General features: G+C 38.7%; 1 protein-coding gene across 6 annotated transcripts in view; it reads left to right on the top strand.

Moving 5' to 3' along the window:
* Nucleotides 1-21,275, top strand: part of LOC140713685 (catenin delta-2-like) — a 1,190,818-nt gene that overhangs the window by 219,328 nt on the left and 950,215 nt on the right. For 4 of the 6 annotated variants that reach the window (XM_073024066.1, XM_073024071.1, XM_073024072.1 and 1 more), the window contains exon 2: nucleotides 4,014-4,096. The exons of the other annotated variants lie outside the window; for them this stretch is intronic. The gene's annotated coding sequence lies outside the window, so the exon portion shown is untranslated. The remainder of the gene's footprint in view (nucleotides 1-4,013; nucleotides 4,097-21,275) is intronic. 6 annotated transcript variants of the gene reach the window in all.

A 21,275-nucleotide genomic window follows, 5' to 3' on the forward strand; every position in this document is an offset into this window, starting at 1 on the left:
ACAAAAAGAAACATGTGAACCTGATAGAGCATACTGAGGATGGACTGAGTGACTCTTACTCAATGGTTGAAGCAGCTTTGCATGTTTTATCTGATTCAGGACACAAAGGCGTCTATTGGGTAACCCCAAGTTTGTATGGGGCCACAGTGAAGATGCAACTGGACACGTGTTGCAGTATTGCTGGTGTCAGAGATGGTTAACAAGGAGAAATTGCTGCAGCATCTCACCCCAGAAGGGCCAAGGTTGACTTTAAAGACTTACACTGGTCAGGTTGTTCCAGTGAGGGGAGTAGCATATGTTACAGTGGAGATTAATGAATGAAGAAACCTTCCACTAAACATTGTTAAAGGTAGTTATCTCCTGGTTGGAGCAGCTCAAGTTCAACTGGCACAAAGTGCATTTAATGTGTAGAAGCACAGGTCTACAAGAGGTTTAGAGGAAACTTAGAGAAGTATTCAGCGGAGAACTGGGCTATATGAAAGGAATCACTGCTGAGCCTGACAAGACACCTAAATGCCTGAAGGAAAGACCTGATCCTTATGCCCTCAAACCAAAGGTAGAGGCTGAATTAGAAAGACTGGCACAGAGTAACCAGTATGTGGAAGTTAAACCAGTGTTTCCTATCCTAAAAGTGCATTGGTCTTTAAGACTTTGTGGAGACTTCAAAGTAAGCATAGACCAAGTTCTTACAACTGAACAATACCCTCTTTCCTTCACTGAAGACATTTTTGCGGGATCGGCCAGAGGACAGACATGTAGTAAGTTTGATTTGTTTTAAGCGTAATTGCAGATGTACGTGGAGCCAAAGTCACAGGAACTGTTGACCATAGTGACTCATAGAAGAATGTTCAGCTGCCGAACATTTAGCATCATCTCGGCTCCCGCAACGGGCTACATCCTGAGCAGCTTGACAGGGATGCAGTGCTATTTGGATGACTTATTCATTCCTGTGAAAAATCAGCATGAGCACCTGCAAAACCTGGATGATATGCTGCAGTGACTCCAGGAATATGGGCTAAGGGTACTGAAGGACAAGTGTGAGTTCTTTTGGCCTTTAGTTGAATATTTGAGCCAAGCGGTCAACAACTCAGGGCTTCACAAGGCACTGTCAAAGGTGAAGACAATTGTGGAGGGCTCAAAACCAGAGAATATAAGTCTATTACAATCTTTCTTAGGGCTACTAACATACTGCATAAAGTTTGTTCCTAATCTAGCTAGCATGCTACAACCACTTCATGAGCTTTCAAATGAATGAACGTACTGACAGTGGACAGATCACCGTGAAGAGGCTTTTAAAAAGGCCATAACAGCTTTGTCACTATCTGAAGCACTCACACACTTCAATCCATCATTGCCCATACAGTGGGGCTGTTATTTCACACATTATGTCATTGGTGAAGAGCATCCAATTGCTTTCATTTCGAGGATATTAAGCAAGGCAGAAAGCCACTATACCCAAGTTGACCAGGGAGCACTCACTATTGTCTTTGGAGTTAAGAAATCCCATCAATTCCTCTTTAGATGACGATTGACAGTACTGGCAGATCATTGCCCTTTACATCAATTTTTGGTCCGCATGCAAGCATTCCTTCCCTGGTTGCTGTCGAATAAAACGTTGCCTCTGTTACTCCCTGCACATCAGTACTATATAAAGTTCTGGGTACCATTCGAATGTTGATGGACGTTCCAGACTTCCCTCAGCTCTTACAGCTTCAAAGCCATCCCTGAAAGAGATGTTTTACTTCAACGAAGTACAAACAGCTGTGATAACTACTGCACAAGTCCAGAAGCACACATGTACTGACCCTGTTCTATCTAAAGAGATGGACATAATAACTCATGAAACCTAACTATAGAATTGAAACCTTACCAGGTTTGATGGAGGGAGCTCATGGTCCAAGCTGGATGTTTACTATGGGGCTACCATGTTGTCATTCCTCCACCATGAAGGAAGCAAGTGCTTGCTGAGCTGTATACGAGACACTGTGGCGTAGTGTGCATGAAAGAAATTGCACGCTGCCAGGAATTCCTGGTGGCCAGGAATGGATGTAACCATTGAAGAAAACGCCAAAACATGCCCACATTGTCAGGGCGTGAGAAATGTTCCTCAGGTGGCTCCTTTGCATCCATGGGAATGGCCTGAAGAATGATGGCAGAGGATTTTGCAGGACCTGTAGAAGGCCATATATTCTTGATCATAGTGGACACATACCACAAATAGCCCAAGGTTGCCATCATGAAGAGCACTATATCTGAAAAATGGATTGAGGAGCTATGTTCTATCTTTAGCAGTTTTAGGCTTCCTCAACAACTTGTAAGTGACAGTGGGCCCACAACTCCTGTCTTAAGAGTTAAAGACATGTATGGAATTTATGATATTTTGACATCTACGATATTTATCACATCAAGCCAGCACCATATCATTCAGCCACTAATGGCCTTGCTGAATGACTCGTATAAACAATGAAACAAGCCCTCAAGTCTTCAGTTAAAAGTGGATCCCTCAACCAGTGTCTTAGTACTTTCTTGCTGACATACTACAACATATCTCGTCATCACCAAAATGGCTCCAGCCAGTGCACTAATGAAAAGACAGTTTCACACCCGGCTTAATCTGCTTAGACCCCCAAACACGGAACAGATTATACTAAATGGATGGAAACTCCAAGCAGAGAGACATACCAAAGCAAAGTACAGAAGCTTGACAGCAAGAGAGAGAGTACTTGCCCAAAACTGTATCTCTGGAACAAAGTGGATATCTGTAACACTGGTGGCACAAGCTGGTCCTGTGTCATACACAGTGGAAACTAGTAACCACAACATCTGGAGAAGGCGTATTGGTCAGCTGTTTCCGCTTCTGAGGCTACTGAAAAGCAATACAAACTGACCAATCCAGATTCCATCGTAGAAATCGGACAGGACTCTGATACAACTTCCGAACTTCAGTTAAGATCTAATGACACAGCCAGTGCTCTTACATCACCTGTGATTTCTGAGGTGTCCACTTCTGACAATACAGTACCCAAGCCAAGATCTATATATACAACACCAAGAGATAAAATGACTTAGGCGTCAATCCTAGTTCATCAGTTCCCTCACAGGAATAGGCAGCCTCGAGACAGATTGAATCTCTAGTTTAATGACTAGCCCTTATCACATGGAGCAGAGTAATCCCCAGGGTTACATCTGGTAATAAAGGCAGTCTACCCTCTCTCCCTAGTTTAGAAAAAAATGTTGTTGACTGAATTTGACAATTACTCCATTGAATGTTAATAGTTCAGCAGCTGGTCGGTGTATGGGAAGGGGCTGAAACTCTAAAATATGAGGGGGGAGGGAAATGTTACGACTCTTACAGGTTGCTGTCAAGCTTGCCTGTGTGTTACATACTGAACATCATGTGAGAGGGCGATCTGGGTAGATGACTTAAAAGTAAAATAAACAGCTGCAATTTTATTCCTCATCTCTCTGTCTTACAAACACGGCCACCTGGCTTCCTATTGCCACAAACATAACATACGCAACTTTTGATCTTGGCTGTCATCATAATGCATAACTGAGAGATTGTTGCGCTGTCAGAGAAGCTACTTTAGGTTGAGAAGTAAAACCAAAGGTAGCTCTGTCCTCTGAAGTCAAGATAAAACATCCCAAGGCACTATTTCAAAAAGATTAGAGGAACTTACCCTGATACCAACATTAAACACTGAAGCATCATCTGGTACTTTGCTGTGTGCAACACTTTGAATTGGGTGTCACAGTTCATAAATTAAAGCAGTATATTTGCCGCTAAATTATTAATTGGCTTTGAAGTACTCAGGGTGGAAATGATGCCAAGAACACACTGGGTAAATTGGAAGTTAGTTTTCTTCTGAGTACTTTTAATTCATCTTCAGGCACCCTTACCTAAAGATTAAGAGTAGGTTTATTGAGGGACTTGTGTAGTGAAATTTCTTTGTACTAATACTACATTAGTGTAATCTTAACTTGATGCAGCCTTTCTTTTGATCTCTTTCCAGGTGTGAACATAAGTGACTTGATATGGTCACTGCAAGATGAAAAGTTATTGGGGACTTTAGAGCATCAAATCAAATAAAAGCAGGTATCATACAAAAGTTGTCACAAAGTTTAAATCTTGTTTCTGTTTTTCTGGTGACTTAATAATCTTGACTATATTTCCAATAAGTCCAATACATTACTACTATGGTATAGAGCTTTAAATGTCCTAACTGGTATACCTAAATCCAGCAGTACTTCATTTTAAAATGCAGGTTATTAACTTGCTTCTTTGATTTTACTGAATTGATTTTTTATATATATAGAAAACCTGGAAATTTGCCTAATGGTGTAAGTGGTAAAATTAGTGGTGAACTTTCTCAGAACAAAAGTAACTGCCTTAAGTTTGAGCTGCGTCTTTTCACCTTTTGAAGGGGATAGTAGCAGGTAATGTTGTCAGCCATTCTATAGAGCTACTTCAAGTTAGACCTGCAAAATTCTGTACTGGATGTCAAGACAGAGCTCTATTATCAATCAATTTTCTAGGAAATTAATAAACACTTAACATTAAAACAGAATTGATGTCTGCTGCCAGTTCATGATCGTCTAAGAAAGGAATGCTTAAGTGAGTGTAATTAAGGCTACACTTGAAAGTGGTTTGGTAAAGCAAGGAAATGTGAAGTATTGGCTTAGTCAGATATTCCCTGAAGTATTGTAGCCTGACAACAAATACTATTTGTTGTTTGAACGTAAATTGAACACAAAGGCATAAATCCACAGAGTATCATGGAATCAAAACATTGTGGGCTTTGACATACTACACAGCAAAGCAACAGGATTTCAGAAACAGAACATAAAAGGGGCCAATTCAATCCATTGGGTCTTTTCTGGAGAATCCAACCTTAATCCTATAGCTCTGCTACCTTCCCTATACTCATACCTACTTCTACTCTCAAGTGCTCATCCAAGTTGAAAGAGTATAATTAAATACTCAGAAGTATTTCAGCAAATATTATACTCTGCAACTCATGTTCTTAATGCTGTTTATTTATTTGTATTTGCACAGTTTGTCTTTTGCACATTGATTGTTGATGTGTAGTATTGAATTGTATTTCTTTGTTCTACTGTGAATGTCTGCAAGATAATGAATCTCAGGGTAGTTATGGTGACATATGCATACTTCACAATAAATTTACTTTGAACTTCGAAGATTTTGCAGATGTGTAGGTATAGTTAATTAGTATTAAGAAAGAATTATCCTCTAGAGAGTTCCTGGAGGAAATATTTTAGTGATTTTTTTTCTTAGAGTCAAATCTAAAGAGTCTTAGAGTTGTATAATGTGAGGGCACTCCCACAAAGTCTGAAAGACCAAGGGGGGCAAGGGGTACCTATTCTAATCCATCCAATTCTATTCTCCCTCCTTCTTCATTAACTCCTCCACATTCCAGCACTTAGTTATACACAAAGGACAATTTACTTTGGCCAATTGATCTAGCAACTTGTGCGTCGATGAGATGAGTTTTTAAAAGAGAAGAAACCCATGCATTCAGCGGGAAATCTTTTGAACTTGGAGCAGACAGCAGGATTGAATCTGGGTCACTGAGGTTATGAGGCAGCCACTCTGCTAGTGCATCACTGTGCTACCCACTAATGTCCAACCTTTTTCACACTCACTCCCATCACTGACGGGTGTGCTGGCAGGAAGACATGCTGCAATGTTAGTTCAAAGCCATGACACAACCGGAGATTGATCATCAAACTTAGTGAAGTTCTTCAGAGCAGGGTAATGGAAAGGTTTCAGCACTGGTATTCTCATCTTGTTATATTTTATTGTGTTCATCCCATGGGAATAAGCTGTTTCATTGTTTTGATCAGTAATGTGGTTGCAAAGGCATTAGTGAAAACGTCTCGCTACCACTGGCATTGTTCCAAACAAATTTCCTGTGTGTGCTTATTGTGGATTGATGAGACTGAACCAGTATTTAGCTGGATTCAGTCAGCACACAATCACTCCAAATGATATATTTTGTCAGATTCCAGCTGTATGTCTCTCCCAGGCCATTGCTGGCCTCTTGCTGAGCCTCAGCTGAATCCACTGAGGTAACTTCAAAGCGGGAAGATATCTTTCCACAGCAGAGTAGTTCAATATCTGACAGTCATGGAAAACTGCCAGTCAGGATGTCACCTGCTTCCAACTACAAGCTACTCCTACAAATAGCTGTTGTGATTTTGGACTCTGAGAGTTTTCAATCAAGGCATATGTGCTAGGGCAAATGAATGACAGCTTTAATATGTAGATATCAGAATACCCTATCCTCAGATTTTGTGTCCGAGAAAGTCTCCACCAGCAGAGATTGAAAAGTATTAGTTCACCTGGAGGTAATATTGTCTTACCACCTAATTGGTTTAATGACCCTGGGCTGAGCTTTCATCAGCCATCAGCCTCACGTGTCAGTGCTTTTGGTTATGGTGATGGGTATTGGGAGAAAGGACCAAAACGTGATATATTATGCTTTGAGGCTGAAAAAGAGTCAACTACCAATTGATGAGGTGAAAAGTAATTAAAGCATAGATGTTGATGATGAATTTTAAGTTGAAGTGGTTAATTTGTCTATTACACAGCACTGAGTTCAGCTCAAAGACTTTTATTCGGGATAGCCTCTTGGCATAGATGTGGATTAATAATAAAAATATATTTTTATGAAAAAGCTATGGCCTAGAAATTGTTTCAAATAATGCCATTTTATTTCAGATACATTGATTTTCACAAATCAAATGCATAAGCAGCTCATTTTGTGTTATTCTGCTGGGATAACTGTTATTCTGTTATTCATCTGGGACAGCTGTCACTGTTATTCAACTGGGACAAGTGGGTATTCCTGTGAAAATGATTTTTTAATAATTGAACTAGATTAGGACCCAATAACATAAGACCGTATGATATAGGAACAGAATTAGGCCATTTGATACATCAAGTCTGTTCCACCATTTCATTGTGGCTGATCCAGTTCTCCTCTCAGCCCTAGTCTCCTGCTTTCCCATATAGCCCTTCATACCCTGAACAATCAAGAATCTATCAACCTCTGCTGTACATATAAAGACTTGGCCTCCACAGCTGCCTGTGGGAAAGAATTCCACAGAGTCACCATACTCTGACTAAAGAAATTCCTCCTCATCTCCATTTTAAAAGGGTGCCCCTCTATTATGGCTGTGTCCTCCATTCTTGGACTCTCCCACCATAGGAAACATCCTCTCCACATCCACTGTATTGAGGCCTTTAACCATTTGATAGGTTTCAATTAGATCATTCCTCATTCTTCTGAATCCTTGTGAATACAGGACCAGAGCCATCAAACACTCTTCACATGACAAGCAATTCAATCCTGGAATCATTTCCGTGAACCTCTCCAGTTTCAGCACATCCTTTCTAAAATAAGGGGCTTGAAACTGCTCACAACACTCCAAGTGAGACCTCACCATAGTTTCATAAAGTTTCAACGTTACGTCTTTGCTTTTATATTCTAGTCCTCTTGAAATGAACGCTAGCATCACACTTTCATTCCTCACTACAGACTCAACCTGCAAATTGCCTTCAGGGTATCCACTTATGTACCTGAAGAAACTGTTGGTATCCTCTTTAATGTTATTGGCTATCTTACTTTCATATTCCATCTTTGCCTTCTTAATCACTTTTTGGCCGTATGGTGGTATTTGAAATCTTTCAAATCTCTAACTTCCCACTAGTTTTTGCTCTATTAAATGCCTTCCCTTTCACTTTTATGTTGGCTTTGATTTTCCTTGTTAGCCATATTTGTGTCATCTTGCCTTTAGAATACTTCTTCCTCTTTGGGATGTATATACCCGGTAATCATGTGCCTTCCGAATTGCTGTTGGAAATTTCAGCCATTGTTGTTCTGCTGTTATCCCTGCAAGTATTCCTTTTCAATCAATTCTGGCCATCTCTTATCTTATGCCTCTGTAATTCCCTTTACTCTACTGTAATATTGATACATCTGATTTTAGCTTCTCCTTCTCAAACTTCATAGTGATTTTGATCATTTGATGGTCACCTCCCCTTAAGGTTCTTGTACCTTAGGCTCTCTAATCAATTCCAGTTCATTGCACAGAATAGCTGATCCTTAGTGGACTCAACCATGAGCTGCTCTGAAAAGCCAGCTTGTAGGCATTCCAAAAATTCCCCCTCTTGGAATCCAGCATTGACCTGATTTTCCCCATCTACCTGCATATTGAAGTATCCCATGTCCTGTAACATTGCCCTTCTGTCATGCATTTTCTATCTCCCATTGTAATTTGTGGACCACATCCTTACTACTGTCTGGGGCTCTGTATAAAACTGCCGTCAGGGTCTTTTACCCTTGCAGTTCCTTAGCTCTATCCACAATGATTCATCACCTTCTGGCCCTATGTCATCTCTTTCTAATGACTTAATTTCATTTCTTATGAAAACAGAACTGCTGCCCCCCTGCCTTCCTGCCTGTCCTTTTGATATGATGTGTATCCTTGGACATTAATCCATGAAGCCCTGAAAGACCCTTATACAAGTTCTGGCAACACCTCTCTGTACCTTACCAATGAAACCTAACCCTTCCACCAAATAGCTTCTGATCCCCTTTCTCCTTTCCACTAACCTTTCCCACCAATTATGTACCCGTCACCGTCATTGAGTCTGCAACTCTGGTATCCAGCCAGCACCAAGGGTCTTGCTTGCTACAGTGTTTTGCTAAGCTATAGGGAAATTCTAGACAGTTTCTAGGGTAGGTTACATGGTAGGTACAACATTGTGGGCCAAAAGGCCTGTAATATGCTGTAAATTTCTGTGTTCTTCGTTAAGGCATGACTCCAGCCTGAAGCCTTCCACTACATTCAGAGACATGGAGCACAGAAACAGGCCCTTGGCTCCCGCCCCCCCCCCCCCCCCATATTCATGTGCAAATCTTGTTTACTCACACATGGTCCACAGCCGCTCATCCATCAGCAACTCAAGTGCTCATTCAGATGTTTAAATGTTGTTGAGAATACCTGCCTCTTCCACTTCAAGAAAAATAAACCCAATCTATTTAAACTTTCCTCAGATTTGAAAACACCATCTCAAGTACATTGAGTATATAATCACGTGCACAAGTATATCTGTGCACAGTTACAATGATAATTACACAAAATTGACACGAAAGAATATATTAAAACAAAAATGTAGTCCATTGTAGTGCAAAGTGGTCAAAGTGGAGGAGGTAACAGTTGTTTTAATAATAATAGATAATGGAGATGGAAATCAAGTAAGGAATGAATTGAAGGAATTTCTAGAAGTGCCCATTATTAATAGATTCCATATTATTTCACAGATAATTCACCATTCTGAAGGAAGCATGCGCTTTAAGAATATCAGGATGTTAAATCAAATGGAGCAGGAGTAGGCTGTAGGCTGTATCCTTCATGCCTGTTTTGCTGTCAGTAAGAATATGGCTGATCTCAGTTGGTTTCAGTAGATACTTTTCTTACTATTCTTACTAACCCTTCCATGGATTAAAAATCTATTTATCGAAGTAAGGGACTCCAATGACATTCAACCTTCTGAGAGGAACAAATTCTTTATCTCATTTTATATGAGTGACTCTCTCATTCTAAAAACATCCCCTCATTCTAGGTTCACGCATGTGTTCCCCTCCATAGACGCTGCCTGATTTGCTGAGTTCCTCCAGCACTTCCTGTGTGATGCAACTTAGAATATTTTGTTTTATAAGATTACCTGTTAGTCTCCTAAACATACATACACACTGGAAATAGCTGAGTGCTAGCATTGACCACTGTGTGATCACTGACCACTACTTCTAGCTCACCCACTTAAAAAGGACCCATTTAACCTGATCATTTCCTGTTGGTGAACCAGTCAACTATCCGTGCCAATGTACTACCTGGCCGTCCATACCATGAGCTCCAGTCTTTTGCAAGGCCTTATTGAATATCTTATGGGAATCCATGTTCATGCAGTATTAGTTTCCCTTTATTTGTCTTTCATGTTACATGATTATAGTAAAGCTATGTTAATTTTTGATTGATTGTGTTATAATCTTTTTAAAAGACCTGCTTCAACTTTATGAATAATGGATTCCAGCATTTTCCCAAAGACAGGTGTCAGGCTACTTTGTATTACTTCTTGATTGAGAAAGTGCAGTAAGTTCACCCTTTGCTGTTGTGTTGGGTGGTGTCCAGAATCTGAAGACCTTTGGAGGATCACCATAGCTCTTTATGTGAAACTCTACAATGAAGTCCAGTGGATCCAAAGGCTCGTCAGCTTTTAGGCAACAAAACCTGGGAGCAGAATTAGGCCTTCAGCCCAACAAGTCTGCTCCAGTCCTACTAGTTTCCCAGTACCTTTTCCCCCAATGATTTCTTAAAACGTTTTACAATCTCCTTACTAGCTTTGATTTTTTCACCAATTGTCGGTGCTTTTTCATTGTATTCTGTTATGTGAAAAACCGTTTTTGTTCTTTATTGCAAGCAGTTAGCAATTTGGCTGAATCTATGGAAAGAGAAATAAAAGTGAAATATTTCAGGTCTTTCTGCAGTGTGTCTCCAGCATTTGGCTTTTACATCATATTTCCAATAACTGCAGACATTTGATTATCCTTTTATTCTTGCTTCATAATATTAATTTCCAGGCGTGTCACCTCAGGGACAACTTTTGATTTTATTGGCTCAATAACCAGAAAAAACTGGTTTCAAAATGCTGCAGTGTTGAGATTCTAAAGCCCTGGTACAGAAACACAGCTGGTAGAGCTACTGTCTCTCAGCTCAAGTGAACTAGGAACAATCCTGACATCCAGCACCATGTGTGGCATACGCATACTCTTCCTGCAGATGTGAGCTGCTTCTGGGAACTCCAGGTTTTGCGACCGTCCCAAAGACCTGAGTTAGGTCAAGTAATTGCCTCTGATATGTCGGTGAATGACGGAATCTGTGAAAATTGATGGGAATAGAAATGTATTATTAATGAAGCAAGGAAAGAGATTGCTGCACCATTGGCAATGATATTTGTGTCCTCACTGGCTACAGAAGTAGTGCTAGATGAATGGAGGGTGGCAAATGTTGTTTCTTTGTTCAAGAAAGGGAGTAGTAAATCAGTATGTTTTACTTTAATTGTGTGTAAATTACTAGTATTTGAAGAAGCATCGTTAGATTTCAGATAGTCAGCAAGGCTTTGTGAGGGGCAGGTTACACCTCGTGAGCTTGATTTAATTATTTGAGGATGTGACAAAGTAATTTGATGAAGGTAGAGCACTGGATTTGTGTATGGCTTTTGGCAAGGTGTTTGATAAGGTTCCCCATGGTAGGCTCATTTTGAAAGTCAGAGAGCATGGAATCCCAGGAAATTTGGCTGCGTGGATACAGAATTGGCTTGCCTATAGAAGGCAGAGGGTGGCAGTAGATGAAGTGTATTTTGCCTGGAGGCCGGTGACCAGTGGTGTAACATGGGGATGTGTTCTGGGACCCCTGCTCTTTGTGATTTTTTTAAGTGATTTGGATGAGGAAGTGGAATGATGGATTAGTAAGTTTGCAAATGACTGAAGGTTAGTGGAGTTGTGGATAATATGGCGGTTTGTTGTACGTTGCAATGGGACATTGACAGGATATGAAGCTGGGCTGAGAAGTGACGGATGGACTTCAGCACGGAAAAATGTTAAGTGATTCATTTTGGAAGATCAAAGTTGAAGGCAGAATACAGGGTTATTGGCAGGAGTTTTGGTAGTGTGGAGGAACAGAAGAAACCTAGGGGCACATGTCCATGATCCCTCAAAGTTGCCATGCCAGGTAATAGGGTTGTTAAAAAGGGGTATGGTGTGTTGGCCTTTATTAGTCGGAAGATTAAGTTCAAGAGATGTGAGATAATGTTATTACTCTAGGAGACCCTGGTTAGACCACACTTGGAATAAGTTTAGTGTTTAGTTCTAGTTGCCTCATTAAAGGAAGGATGTGGAAGTTTTATAGAGGGTGCAGATGAGAGGCCTAGACTAAAGGGCATGTCTCATGAAGATAGGTTGAGTGAGCTAAGGCTTTTCTGTTCGGAGTGAAGGAGGATGAGAGCTGGCTTGATAGAGGGTGTCCAAGATAATAAGAAGCATAGATAGAGCGAATAGCCAGAGATATTTTTCCAGGGCGGAAATGGCTAATACAAGGGGGCATATTTTTAAGGTGAAAGTATTGGAAGTGTAGAGAATGGTGGATGTGTAAAACACTCTGCCAGTGGTATTGGTAGAGACAGATACATTTGGGGTATTTAAGAAACCCTTAGATAGGCAAATGGTTGATAGAAAAATGGGGGATAATGTAGGATGGAAGGGTTAGATTGATCTTAGAGTAGCTTTAAAGTTAAGTGCAAGATCATCAGCCGAAGGGCCTGTATTATGGTGTAACATTCTATGTATTGGTTTAATTGCCAGTGTGGCTGGTGAGTGGAAGACCTTATTTCCATGTTGTATAACTCTTTGAAATAAAAGGCAACAAGTTAAATAAAGATGCATACTAATTCATTATTAAACTCAAACAATGCAAAGCAACTTGTAAAAAAAAGTGTTTAAAATGTTCAAGAAGGTACTTTGCTGCATAATTAATTGATAATGCTCAAGATTTTAGGCTTCAATGTGATGAAGGTGAAAGCCAGCAACAAGCTGTATGATAAATATGTAGGCAAACCGTAATATTGAATCAATTGCATTCCAATTAACATAGTTGATTTATTTTCTTTTGTACAAATTACTGACTAAGTACAGTTTCTGTTAACAAGAACTTGTCGTGCCAAAGTTTGTGCAGTAAAAATCTTGTCATACAACAATAAATTCAGTTGCTGAAATGAAACAGATTTTTGTTTACACACTTGCAAACTGAACCTGGAATGGTCAGTTTATTCTGCTGAGACAAAGTAATCAGCAGACTGCACTTAGACCCACTCCAAGCTGATGGATTTTACTGTCCTCTGAACAAACTTCAATGTATAGAGGGAAATTAGGCAGGGAGTATCATAAGCATTTTAAAAAGAGCCTAGATCAGAAAAATAATTGAGCAATATCATGTCCCTTCCATTTTGACCATACTCAATGCCAAGAACCTGGAAACATACACATTCTCATGCAGGATTAGTATAATTTTTGTATTTAGTATACTGGTGCATTTTTGACAAGAATTTTCTTTATAAGTTACAATCTTATTATCAGTATTGTGAAAGAAAACCTTTAGAGAAATAATTTTAAAAGGAGTTCAATTCGACATCTCCTCTTTGACAGTTTTCTAGATATCATATTTCTGCTCGGTTGCAATGCCATTCCAGTTGGGATAAAGTAACAAAACTAGTGAGGAAGATTGAGGAGTGTAATGTCCAGATTAAGTCTGGTGTGGGGAAACTTTCTATTGTGCTGTTTCTGTTTGAAGATTTTTGGAATTGAACTTTGCCAACACACTGATTAATTTAGCCATCATAAAAAGTTTTATGATAATTACACGTGTTTAGTTATCTCAAATCAGGGATATCATTAAACGTTATTTGAAATTGTTTATTAATGTTTTAATTTACTAGGAATTTGATTACTGCACGCCAATATGACTAGTGAATGTGATAAGTAAAAAATGTGATGATGTAGCAAGATTTCCGATCTTGTATGCTTATCTTTAACTTTTTTAACTTTTTCCCAGATGCATTAATAAAATGGCTACAGGATATTACCATTAATTATATCAAGACATGTTTATTAATGCATAAATTATGTTCTAAATTGCTTCCTAACCCTGCTTAATGGTATTGGCCCATTGAGGGTTATACTTTTAACACAATTAAATGAGTTTGAGCAGAGACTTAAAAAAATTCCTGTAAACTTGAAAAAGTTTTGCACGCAATATGTGCTTCAAATGGAAATCTATTGGCTATGGCATCAGAATCCTCCAATTGGACCCAAATGTTCCAGGCCAATATTTATGCTTCATAGAGGCTGTCTTTTACCTTAATTCACATCACCTAAACAACAAATATACTTGGATCGCTTTCTCTATGAATGTATCAAGGCCACTGCAACAATTCTATGTGACAATGCATTATATATTTTCATTACATGCTGAGAGGAAAGTTATACAAATTAATAGCTACTGGGTTTGGACGTGCAAGAGTAAAATAACTTTTTTTTCTGTATTTAGAAACTTCCATAAGTTTAAAGATCTCTCTCGGATCTCCTCTTGGTCTACTAGAGAAAAATAATCTTAATCTGTCAGTTATAAGTTCACAGCAGCTGCAAGTAGAAATATGAAAATGCTTTTGTATCTACACCTTTGTCAGAAATCTCAAAATGTAGACCATTTTATCATCTTTAACTGCTGAGTCTCCTGTTGCATATTTCCTGCAGCAAAGATTGCAGGATTTGTAAAACAATTTACCCATTTATTTCATTTATCAATGATCCCAATGGCTTCTAATGTTTTTCCTTCACATAAAGTGGTACAGGCACTTGAAACTTGGTTGATAATGACAAAAATTCATTTTTGTGAGAGATCTGGATTTGTACTCGTTCTTTCCTGGACATCACCAATGTGGCTGCCTTCATTGTCGTCCTTAGTTACCTGTGTGTTGTGGAGCTTGGTTGACTCTAATCTATTTTCAAGACTAGAGGCAAATCTGACTATTGCAAAGGCAGAATAGCTGCAGCCACTTCATGTTGCAGATACATTACCTTGTCATTATTATGGGTGCTTGCTGTGAACAATTAACTGCCATGTTTCCTGTGCAACAATAGTTACTCTTTAAAAAGTGATAAGTAATTGTTAAAAACAGCTATTTTTTAATATTTCATGGAGCATGTCAAATTGAGTTCGGTGATGTTTCTTTCAATGGCCTCTTGACCAATGTACAGTTTAGTCGCTGCTAAGGCTGCTGGCTTCCTGATTTCATTATGGATTGGGTTCAAACCTTTAAACAAAGGTGCTGAGTCCCAGATCTGACATAGAGAAACTGGGCATAATGTACATTAATCAGAGTGGGTTGTTAAAGAATACTACTAAAATTAACATCAGTAGAAATCAGGGGCAACACTTCATATTGTATGAAACCAGAATAGCCTATCAGCAAGATAATTAGTTGTAAATAAAGAGCCCAATAATTTCAACCCCAAATGAAGTATTCCTTCCATTTGACCTGGCTCAGTCACTGAATCCTAATGAGTATTCCTCCATTATAGGGTTAAAAGATAGGATATTTGTTAAATATACTTTTACAGTGCTGCAGTAATGCCCTGAATCATGTGATGTTTGTTTTCATACAAAAATGGTGCAGGCACTTGAAAACAGGCTGATGGCAAAACTCTTGTGAGAGGTAGGTGGATATTTATAGGGTCTTTTACCTGAAATGTGGGCATCGCCAATGAAGCTGGCAATCCATTCACATCTTCACAATGTTCTTTTCAATGGTGAGAAAGGCTTTGGGGAGTTGGATAATGACTTGCTAGCTGAAGGATGCATAGCCTCTAAAATTCACTTGTAATCTGACTATTTATATATCGGTACCAGTTAAGGGATTAGTAAATTGTCACGCCAAGATATTGAAATTAGGATTAGAAAACACTATAATATCTCTGGGTCAGACCACAGGTCTTCACCTTTGACATGAAATGTCAATTTGACTTTTGTTTCCACAAATGTTTCCAGTACTTTCAGAACTTTCTGTTTTTATTTCAGATTTCCAGTTTTTGCAGCTTATTGATTTGTCGAAATGACAAGTAGCATATTCAGTTATGTTAATATCTTTGAAGTGAGTAGAAAATGGAAATTTTTAAAACTTGGGTTCAGAAATGGCAATTGACACAAGGACAATGATTATTTCTAGTAAGAGTGAGTCCAATCAAATATCTTTGTCATTGAATGGCACTAATAATACCCACTATTAACATATAGATCAAAAACTGAACTACCCCAGCCACATAAATGTTGTATTTACAAAAGCAGATCAGAGTTTGGGTTTTTTTAGTGCTTTCTAGCTTCCAGAAATAATTTTAGCATCTAAGCACATCAGAATTTTGACTGAATATTATTCACTTTCCTGAATGAATGAGACTCCAAAAACTTCAATAATGTCTGAGTCATCCAAGATGAAGTAGGTTACATGATTGGCACCCTATCCGCTGTATTTGTCAGTCACAGACTCCACAATGGGCACAGCTGGATTGTATACCAACTACCACAGCTGCTCCAAGTCTGAACTCCCATCATTTGGGATAAAAAGGCCTTTAGGTGCATGGGAACATGAATGCCTTAAAAAACCCTCTAAGATACATGCAGCATCACCTGGAGATATTCTTTGAGCCTTCAGCTATTGTGACAGAATCCTAGAACTACATGTTTAGCAGCCGCAATTGACCCAATGACAATTAGGGATTGACTTGTCATTGATCTTGTGTGGGTTTAAAAAACTGCAATTAGAAACAGGCATTCCCTCACTAAAGCATACTTCCATTTTCCATGAGAATATTATTTACGTTGTTGTCCAATTTGCAGAAAATGCCATATTTCATACCAGTGCTTAAAAATAGAATGCCTTGATCGTGGGCAATGTACTTCCAAAATCCTAATGTCCTTTCCCAATGGATTTGTCAAGTGCTCAGACTTGTAGAACGACACTGAAAGTTTTTGAATATTCCTCCTATTACTTGATATATTATATCACATTGCAGAATGCTTAATTTTTTCACAAAATCAATTTTTCTGCTCATTTGGTCTCAAATATCTAGACTGTGTGGCCACTTGAAAACTTACTACTGAAAACTGCATTCTTTGTAATAATGAATAATGCAATTAGAATGGAATCCTTTGGAGCCTGATGTGTCATAGCTCCAAGATAGAATCTGTAATATTTATCACCACTTTGAGCTTTACGTTGCAAAGCCAGTCCTCAATCAATTAATTCTGTGAGCCTTGATCTTCTTAAAAACCATCACATGCAAGGATTTTATGAAAGAACTTCCCAAAAATCAAAGAAAATTGTATCCGCTTCACAGCATTTATCTGTTAAATTAGTGACTGCCTCAAAGAACTTCGGAGTTATAAATGAAGTGTGTATTCCTTATGGCCTTTGCATCTTTCAAATGAATTTTGAGAGCATTCTGTAACTGTTTCTATTAGGCATTGACTTTCCCTCCCTTAACAAATACTTACTTAATTCCTCTTAAATTCTGTGTTCTATTTAAAAATAACTACCAGTAGATGCTCCCCCATGTCATCGCTTGTGGCAAGTCAGATGATGAGACAATATTCTGTAAGGGTTGATGTTGCACCGTGTTTTAGTTCTGCACCTGTGCCTCACTTGACAACACACTCAGCTGAGTCAGAAAGTTGTCCCAATTTTTTTCAATTCTTGACTAGCACTTTAGTAATGTACTGTCACGAAGCAAAAAAAAAACTACAGGAAAAACTTGGGTGGAACTATGTCTGTGGAGGCAAGCAGATGGATAATGTTGCGGGTCAAATCCCTGTGTCAGGACAACATGCCATCAGAGTGCTACATTGTAGAGACATCACCCTGTGGGTGATGAGTGAAACTGAGTCTGCTCTCTCAGATGGATGGAAGTGTTTCAAGGAAGAGCTGGAAACTGTCCTCATATCATGGCCAATGCTTATCCCTTCAAGGGCATTTGGAAAAGCAGATGACCTGCTTGCTGATACATTGCTTTTTTGGGGAGCTTGTGCACACATTGGCTGTTGTGCTTCTTACATTACATTTGTGATTTCATTGTCTGTGAACGAGTCTGAGAGATCCAAAATGTGACTTAAAAGCACTACATATTACTCCACCCAACCCTTCACCATTTCCCATCTCCTTTTCCCCACTATCACGTTCTCTCCTTGCCTGTCCATTGCCTCTCTCTGGTGCTCCTTCCCCCCACCCCCCCTTGCTTCCACAGCCTTCTGTCTCTTTCACCAATCCATTTCCTAACTCTTTGTTTCATCCCTCCCCCGCCAAGCCTACCTTTCAAATCTACTCTTAGCTTTTCTTCTCCAGTCCTGCCGAAGGGATTCGGCCCAAAACCTCGACTGTACTTTTTCCCATTGATGCCGCCTGGCCTGCTGAGTTCCTCCAGCATTTTGTGTGTGTTGCTCGAATATCCAGCATCTTTAGCCTTCCTCTTGTTTGACGTATTCCTACCTCCTTTCCTTTAAGGACAAAGATTCTGATTCATTCCAAGTAACCTCAGGTCGGGGTTTAGTTGGTATTTGTTGAGTAAACTATGACAGTTTTATTCTCAAACTCAGTAGCACACTGTGTTTCAATAGCTTTCTTCCTCTGAGTAGCCATACTTCAAATAAAGTGGACTGTGGTATATAGAAGACTCATGAGGCACACTGAGATGATTTTTATTGCTTCTGATTTTTATTGATGAATTTACCAGTTTGTGGAAGTGATAGCCTATCCCCAGACTTATTTTAGTTAACAGCCTGCTGCTATCCATGGTACAGTTACCCTGGATCTGCAAATGATCTAGTCCCCATAAACTGGAGAATGATCTGGACATTGTTATTCTAAATTGAGTGCATTGACTGGCAATGTTGCCTCAGTCTTTCTTTGTATATTGGAAATAGATGTCAATGGGCAAAAAGGGGAAACATTGAAGGCTTTTGCAAAACAATTGATGAAAGATGCATTATACTCGCAATCTAATGGAAATGCTTTCATTTAAGGTAGACTATAAGAGTACTTCAGTAGAAAATGCCTGACTAATTGAGCAAGATTTTTAGAGTGCATATTCAATTTCCATAAATGATTAATGATCTGACAAAGGTCTTTTGACATGTCTGCGGAGTTGATTGGTGCTGCAGTCAAATGCTGTGTATAAAATGTTATGGGCATCTTCTCACGGTCATATCTTTTCCAAATTTGCCCAGATCAATTGTGTTTCAAATTAGGATAGTATTTCCATTGACTAATGGGTGTAAGTGACTAAAATTATATAATCTTTAGACATTATGTGTCTCAGAGAAGATGCTATAAAGCAAAAACTACTTTCAGAATACAATTTTATTAGGAGTTTGTCTTTAAATGTTTTAAACAAATATAATTTTACAAGAAAAAAACAATATAAAGGCTACACTGTATTAGGTATCATACCACAAAGGAAGCACTGTAAATTGAAAAGAAAAATCCAGGCATCTAAAAGCATTTAACCGATGAGAACATGCAACATGGCAACTGAAGTGTGGTAACCAACAAGTTACAAGATCCTACCATTTTTTGTATATCATGTGTGGCTGTAGGTTTTCAAAAAAAAGATTTGCTTTTCCTGGAAAATGACTCTTTTGGTATATTTGTCCAAAGCTCCAGAACTAAATTTAATTTTATTTTCCTTGAAGATATTCATTCAAATAAGGATTTTGTTCCTTGAATGTGCAGTGAGTGGTACACAATTCTCTTAATCTATTGCCTGCTGTGAATAATGTTGGTTTTCTTTGGAGCATTTTACTGATGATGAGATGCATTAACAGAACCTTGTGAATACTTCTGGCTTTCAGTCTGAAAATCCTATAAGGGTGGAAATTTATCTCAAAAATATAATAGAAGGAAGCATTTAGTGATGACCATGAGAGTCATACAGGTATTTGAAGCTAGGAGTTTTCAATGAATGTCTAGTTCTGGGAAAACCAGAAACAATTTATAAAAATAATCATATAATCATAGTCAGTTCTTATTCTATTCTTTCAGATGTTAGCAATCACCATTCCCAGTGTACTGTATGGTTAGCACTATTATTTTGCTTATCAAATGTTATTTATGTTTAGTTGTCTGTAGTATTAATCTCTCTCATTCAACAATGACTTGTGTTAACATGGGCTTTAAAAGAACTGGTTTCCAATCTATCTTTAAATAATTCATACTCTCAATAAGTGTATTAAATCCTAATCATCAGTTTGGATCATTTAGATTTGAGTGTTCTAACTAGCATAAAATACAGCTATCCAACAGAATATTTTGAAATCAGCTCATTAACATGTCTAATATCCTTATGACTCCTTGACAACTAATTTTCTCATTAATATTCTACTTCAATTTAAATTAAAATTTGAAGCATCCTGTAAATGAAACCAACCAAAATTGCTGAGAATGTAATGTAAGTTGATTTTTCCTAGGGCTATTCAGCTTCACTGCAGTATCAATGAATTATCTTGTCAGAAATCCCAATAAAAATCAGGATCAGGTTTATTATAACTGACATGTCATGAAATTTGTTGTTTTGCAGCAACAGTACAGTGCAAGACATAAAAATTGCTACAAGGTACAAAAGTAAATAAGTAGTGCAGAAAAGGAATAATGAGGTAGTGTTCATGCACCATGCAGAAATCTGATGGCAGAGGGGAGGTCGCTGTTCCTAAAACATTGAGTGTGCATCTACAGGATCTTGTACCTCCCTCAGTGGTAACATTGAGAAGAGATGGTAATATCCAGGTGAGGGCATATGCTGCTGGATGGTGAAGCATAGGTGCTGTGGCCTTGAGAAACTGCCTCTTGAAGATGTTCTCGATGTCGGGGCGAGTTGTCCCCATGGTGAAGCTGGCTAAGTCTACACCCTCTGATTCTGTGCTTTGAAGTCTCTACACTATGCAGTGATGCAACCAGTCAGAATGTTCTCACCAAACATCGACAGAAATTGGCAGTAGGTTTTGGTGGCATACTAAATCTCCTCATGAAGTAGGGTTTCTGGCATGCTTTCTTCATGATTGTGACAATGTGTTGGGCAAAAGGCTGATTCTCTGAGGTGATGATGCCCAGGAAATTGATTTAGCTTACCGTTCTTAATTTATAACAGCTTTGTTAGAGAGCAGGCTCCTTTAATTAATGCTTTTCAGGGGGTGTGCCACTTTTCAGTTGACTGCATCTGAGCATAAAGAAGATAGAGCTTTTCCAATCTTGCCTTAAATAGTTAAAAAAGAATTTTGTGCCAGCTGAACAGCGAGAGCCAAATAGTCGCATGACTTGATAGGAGAATGTGTTCAAAGAAGTATTCATGAAACAGAGATTCCATTAGAGTGCTTATTATTAGTGTTCTACTGTAGCACCCACTCTTATTTTAAAGGAGCTTCCAAACCAGTTAACCTTGGGTAGTGTTTCTTGGGAAAAAGTGGGAAGCAGTATTTCAAGTAAATGTGTTCTAACACCATTATTCGCAATATGACTGTACCAAACCTGGAATGCGTTTTGATTAAGCAAGTATAAAATAAATATCTATGAAGAACTCTCTTGGAAAGGAAAA

Source organism: Hemitrygon akajei, chromosome 20 (assembly GCF_048418815.1).
Source record: "Hemitrygon akajei chromosome 20, sHemAka1.3, whole genome shotgun sequence".
Lineage (NCBI taxonomy): Eukaryota > Metazoa > Chordata > Chondrichthyes > Myliobatiformes > Dasyatidae > Hemitrygon > Hemitrygon akajei.